Source organism: Hippocampus comes, unplaced genomic scaffold, assembly GCF_001891065.2.
Source record: "Hippocampus comes isolate QL1 unplaced genomic scaffold, H_comes_QL1_v1.1 scaffold43, whole genome shotgun sequence".
Taxonomy (NCBI): Eukaryota; Metazoa; Chordata; class Actinopteri; order Syngnathiformes; family Syngnathidae; genus Hippocampus; species Hippocampus comes.
In genome coordinates, this window is record NW_017805276.1 from 780512 (window position 1) to 786701 (window position 6190).

Below are 6190 nucleotides of genomic sequence, written 5' to 3' on the forward strand. Positions count from 1 at the left end.
AGCTCCAGCCAGTGTCGGCATGTTATCCCCATGCTTGCGCGGGTTTCCTTTGGATCCTCTGATTACAACCCCCATTATTAAAACATGTGAGGCAGACATCGGGTTTCCTTTGGATCCTCTGATTACAACCCCCATTATTAAAACATGTGAGGCAGACATGCTAACCACTAGACCCATAAAAATGAATATTATATGAACACAATACCGCATACAACAAAAGTAATATATTCCTATTTGTACTGCAGCTCTGTTTAAAATCATGAATCATCAAGAATTGCACATATTCTTTTCACAATCATTAATCAACAATCTGAAGACTGAAGTATCTTTTTTTTTTAATTGACTCTTTTACTTCAGCAGTTCCGTAGAACAATGCTGACTCACTTTCATAGCAAAGCTAATTCATTATTGCAACATTTCTTCCAAGCAGCAGGATCTGTCCGGAACTGAATCAACAAACGTGTCCTGACTCGGGCTGGAGAAACTTGCTCCTTTTCGAAAAGCTTGTTGGCAAATCAAAGGCCATGAAGAAACTTATGCATTCCTTGAACAACAACAACAAAAAAGCCACAGGCTGCCTCCTTTATTTTTGACTAAATTTGTGATCCCCCGCATCCATCAATATATCCAAATCCCTCCGAGAAAAGACACACCCTTAGAATAAAATCATTTGGCCTATAATGCACTTTTGTTGATTTAAGATTAAGGCTAGGACTACATTTACTTAGCTGTTTAATCCTGTAGAGTTCTTACGTTAGCAGGACAGTCCCAAGTGTACATAAGGTGCAAGAGTTGTCTCAGCGTAATACTTTGTAGAACTGTTAAGTAAGTAGTGTTTGCAGATACAATATAAAAGTATGCACAGAAGTGAATTGCAGCAATTGTGCGTTTGTTTACTCTTGTGCTTTATCAGTGCTTTCTAATAATGGCCCCTTGTTCTCAGTCATTCTTGCTCTCATTGTGATTACACAGTAGGCTCCAGATACATAATAAGACAATTACTTTCCCTGCAAGAGTTTGATTTGAAGCATCTTCAATCATCCAGTTTGCACTAATAACGGACCACAGAAAAATATTAACAGAATATCTTTCTTATTTTGATCTAACACGTTTGTTTTATGCATAATTCAAAATTCTTTCAGCGGAATCAAGAGCAGGGATCGGCAACTTAAATGATGGAGGGGCCTACAGTTCTTCATCAGTGCTCCTGGGGGTCCACTTAGGATGCATTTCCTAACCAGATGTACACCAAAAATGATATTTTAAATATGGACAAAATATGTGCATATGTGCAGAATACGTGCCGTTAATATAGTGCCGTTAATATAGTATTGCAGTGAATTATCTTCATTTCTGATAATTCACTGCATGTGTAAAAGGTCGACGATCCTAACCCAACAACAAAAGTTTTGAAGCAAACAAAAAATAAAACACATACTGTAATTTTTTTCCTAGGACAAAGGGCTCCCTTGCATGAAAATGGCCATTAACAGACGGCATAAAACTGCTAAAAACAAAACCAACATTGAGTAGAAAAACTCATTTTGTGCATTTTTTCACAAAAATAAAATCCATCCATCCATCATCTGAAATGCTTTATCCGCACAAGAGTCGTGGGTGTGCTGGAGTCCATCCCAGCTGTCCTCGGCCAATGGGCGGGGTACACCCTCAACTGTTTGCCAGCCAGTCACAGGGCACACATAGACAAACAACCATTCACACTCACAATCGCACTTAGGGACAATATAGAGTGTTCATCCATCCATCCATTTTCTAATCTGTTTATGCTGACGAGGGTCATGGGCGTGCTGGAACCAATCCCAGCTGTCTTCAAGCAGTTGGCAAGGGATACTCTGTATCGGCTGCCAGCCAATCGCAGGGCACACTTAGACGAACAACCATTCACGCTCACACCTAGTGACAATTTTGAGTGTACCATTAATCTGCCATGCATTTTTTTAGAATGTGAGAGGAAACTGGAGTACCCGGAGAAAACCCACACAGGCACAGGATGAACATACAAACTCCACACCCAAGGGCCGCAGCCACACCATCAAAACCTCTACCTCCGTACTGTGAGGCCTACGTGCTGCACTGTGAGGCCTATGTGCTAACCAGTCCACCAATTTTCCCCAAAGTTTTTTTCACAATTTTGTTTCCTTCCTTCCTCAATCCAAAACATGTATGTGTTTTTCGGTTCTGTAGTCTACCTTTCCCATATTTTTGAATGTGAATGGTTGTTTGTGTATAGGTGGCCAGTGGTTGACTGGTAACCAGTCCAAGGTGCACCTCACCTCTCTACCAAAGCTTACTGGGATTGGCTCCAGCTCACTTGATTCTAATGAGGACAAACACGACAGAAAACTGATGAGTTGTTTATTGATTTCAGTGATTGTTTGAAAGAACTTCTTTCTGTCTCTCTGTCTTGATTGTTTTGTTTTCTGCTTTTGTTTTGTGCAAAACTGCATTGTTGACCAAACACTCACAAGCATACACTATTAAAATAATAAGTTCCCCCTTGCTTCATCCCAGCTTCCTTGTCTTCACTGTTGTCATAGGGAAAATGAAAATATACGCCCTTGGCATGTTCCCTTGGGCAGCTTTGTCCTGATTTCCCAAACATCTTGGTTATTTCTTATCAGAAGATCAGTCTAGACCAAGGTTTTGTTTTTTGAGGATCAAATGTTTAGGAGTGCTGAGCTCCCGGTCAGGCGAGAAAAATGTCTCTGTTTTGTACAAGATTTTAACACAATTTCGTCCTCAGATTTATTCAAGAGAATCAAAATGTTTTTGGGAAAGCCGGTGACTAACCCATCAAATTGATGAAGGATATTAAATTGTTTAACCACAGAAAAAGAGGATTGTTGATTGTATTTGTAGACGGGATCCATAAAAGACACTGAATTGTAACCATACTAAGAGAACTCATTTTGATAAAGTAGCAAGAAAGAAAACAGTTCGGATCCGGCCACAGGAGCCTGGGATAGATATTAGAGGAGGTAGGGAGAAGGAAGGCCGACGACTGGCTGCGGACAGCTTTAGAAATTGCAGGAAAATAGAAAAGGCTCGTGTTTTAGGGCAGGAAGCTACTTATGTGAGTGCCTTCAAAATAATAAAACGACCAATATCAATTCTGCATTTTTTTTTATTTGGTGGGGTTGTTGGACTTTCGTCTCAGGAGGCTTAACGTGGCAAACGACAACAACGTTTACGTCGTTAAATGCAGTATTATTGCTCAATTCTCGGCTCACGATTGATCGTGTGGCGCAGGTAATGAGTTAAACTCTTCCTTTATCTCTCATTAAAACAAGCCAGCATCGATTTAATTCCTTCCAATTTGCCTTTGTCAAGGCCATGACCCATGTTTTGCGTTGTAATCACGTTTATTCGCCAGTAATGACACAAGACGAAGTGAGGGTTTCGCTTGTCTTTACGACGTTATTGCGAAAGGGACGAGCGGATGTTGGAGCCTCGTGTTTACTTCTACTTTGACGTCACTCTTTTAAACAAGTGAGTGAGAGGGAGCTTCAGACCCATGACGATTAAAACCCACACAAACACACATTCACACACACACGTTCACACTCACACCCACTCGGGTCGACCTGCCACTACCATAATACCTTAATTTGAGGAAATCAATGCTTCTTTTTTGACGATGGAAACCACAGTGTGTGTATCATCTGGTGCCTCTCCCTTGTGAACACACGCAAGGACACGATTTTTCCGAGATTATTTTTATAGAACAAACCCAGGTAAGACATCATGCGTATCCTCAACTGTTTTTGCGGATCGTCAATCATGCAACAGTGCATGAAGATGTGTCATGTCAGCTGATTGTCAACATTTAGTCGTTGCTTACATCGCCTCTTTAAGATACGGGACACTAGTCATCTGATCAAGTCTTCTGCAAAGGCGCACCCCAAAGTGAGGATCAGTGTTGTTTCATTTAATCCGCCGTGTTGCAGTAGCTCATGCAGGCAAAGTGGCTAATTTGACATGTATACTGTCGTCGATAATCATAACGAACGAGGATGTTTGCCCTTAAATCTGCCCTTTTGGAGAGGAGGAAGTCTTGAAGAAACGGAAAAAATGCGTCCTGTTGCCAAAATCCACTTGAGGGGTTTTATTTGGATCACGTTTGTTTGCAAGTATGTCTTGTGTGTCCAGGGGTTAATTCGGTTTTAATTCTGTCAAAGCAATCTTTTGACGGTTTTAATAAAGTGAAGTATATCACTTAAGTACGCGCTGTACAAAGTGCTCTTGCAATGCATGTTGCTCCCAAAAATAGTCGAGATGGGAGAAGAAGAGGGTAGGTATCATTTTAATGAGCTCCAGATGTTTTTAACCCTGCTGCATCCACTGTGTGAGCTTTTGAATATTTATTTTTAAAAACTCCATTATTCTCAGTCTGCAACGCAACCTGGATCCTGGCGACTTTGAAAAACAATTTTAAAGCGAAATAATTCATCACGGGAGCAAAGTGGCAAAGTCAGAAATCATTACAAGCATTTAACATTCCAAACTGTCATTCAAGTGTAAAGAGACGTTAACCACTGTATAATAAAACAAATTCAAGTAAAAAACCCTTTAAAAATGACAGACAGCTGCGATACTGCAACCAAGTTGTGTCTTTTTTTAAATCAAGTTGAATCGCGGCAGTTTAAAATGTTCAATCTTTGTATCATATCGCAGCTCATGTATCGAGATACTCATCGATTCGTCTTTTAAGAGAGAGTGTAAACCAGATATGAATTGGCTTGATTTCTCTGATGATTTGTGGTTTCTTTAAATTTAATTAACTCTAATAGCTTGGCCTTTGTCGACCTTTTGCACCATGTTACATATCAATAAACATGACAAAAACTCCAGCCACACCATTTGAATCAAATCATAATCCAATTTAATCAAACCGAATTGAATCATTTCACTTGCAAAAACGATATAGAGGTTTGACAAGCATGCTGCAGTCAAGATATCCAAACACATTGGAAACATTCATGCGAAAAATGGCCCATCTGTCCTCCCTACTCTAGGAGGCAGTGTTGCTTTCTTGTTGAATGGGCTCAAGTCATCTCAAACTTTTCGTTTCACTACTGGGAGTTGAAAAATGGAAAACGAGTCTTAAATTAAAAAATTAAAAATGATTATTTATCTGTTCTACTGCACAAAAAATATGACCATAATTTGTTTCCCCTGCGATCTTGCTTTGTCTTGAAGCCAGAAGATCTTCTTCTTCTGCTGCTACCTCTTTGGCGGTGTAGAAGATGGATATTGCACATGTTGTACTCAGCAGATGCTTTCCTATGTCAAAGAAACTTCAAACTACATTTTTTTAATTCTATTGTTATCATCACAGTTTTGCTTTTTTTCATCACTGGTCTCCTAATATGGGAGGGGAAAAAAAGAAAAAAAACACAACAGATGGGCTTAAGTCCTGCAAGGTTGAACCCAAGTCTTCTGTTCCGGACGTTTGACTTTTGAGGTTGCAACTGCAATTACGTCAATAATACTCATGTTAATTGCTGATAGACAAAGCATAGAACAGTATTTGCAGTCTTGGTCTTTGCATATGTTTCCTATAAAAGGAAGCAGTGGGTGTTGCTGCTTAAGCTTTAATGTTGTGTACCGTGGAGTTGGGCTGTTGTGTAGGAGGCTCGAGCAGAGGACACATGAGTGGGTTTGTCCTGTCGGCTGTGAATCAGCTGCTGTTCGAGGTGCATGTGGGAGCTTTTGCAAGCAGACATGAAAAAATGTCTTTCAATGAACAACTTAACAGCACATTTTTCAGTCATTGACCCAACAATGTTTGTACATTAATTGTTTTGACTGTGGATTCAATCCTCAGTGAAATAGATATTTCAAAAGAGGAACATGTGCTACTGCACCAGCATGTTTATCTGGTTTCCTGTCCCGGGATAGTCATTTCCCGTCCTTCGGAAAAAAAATTCCTTGGTTGCCCAGCATATATGACAGACACGCCCTCGGCTTCGTCTCTGGAATAAAACGCATAGTTAACCAAACTATGAACTTGATGGAAAATTGCCCAGTGTACACGCATTTACTAATTCCTTGGTTGCCCAGCACATATGACAGACACGCCCTTGGCCTCGTCTCTGGAATAAAAAGCATAGTTAACCAAACTATGAAGTTGATGGAAAATTGCCCAGTGTACACGCATTTACTTGCT

General features: G+C 40.2%; 1 protein-coding gene across 1 annotated transcript in view; it reads left to right on the top strand.

The window, feature by feature from the left end:
- Positions 1–3498: 3498 nt before the first annotated feature.
- LOC109516040 (inverted formin 2) overlaps positions 3499–6190 on the top strand; it is a 16604-nt gene continuing 13912 nt past the window's right edge. The window contains exon 1 of the mRNA XM_019870215.1: positions 3499–3755. The gene's annotated coding sequence lies outside the window, so the exon portion shown is untranslated. The remainder of the gene's footprint in view (positions 3756–6190) is intronic.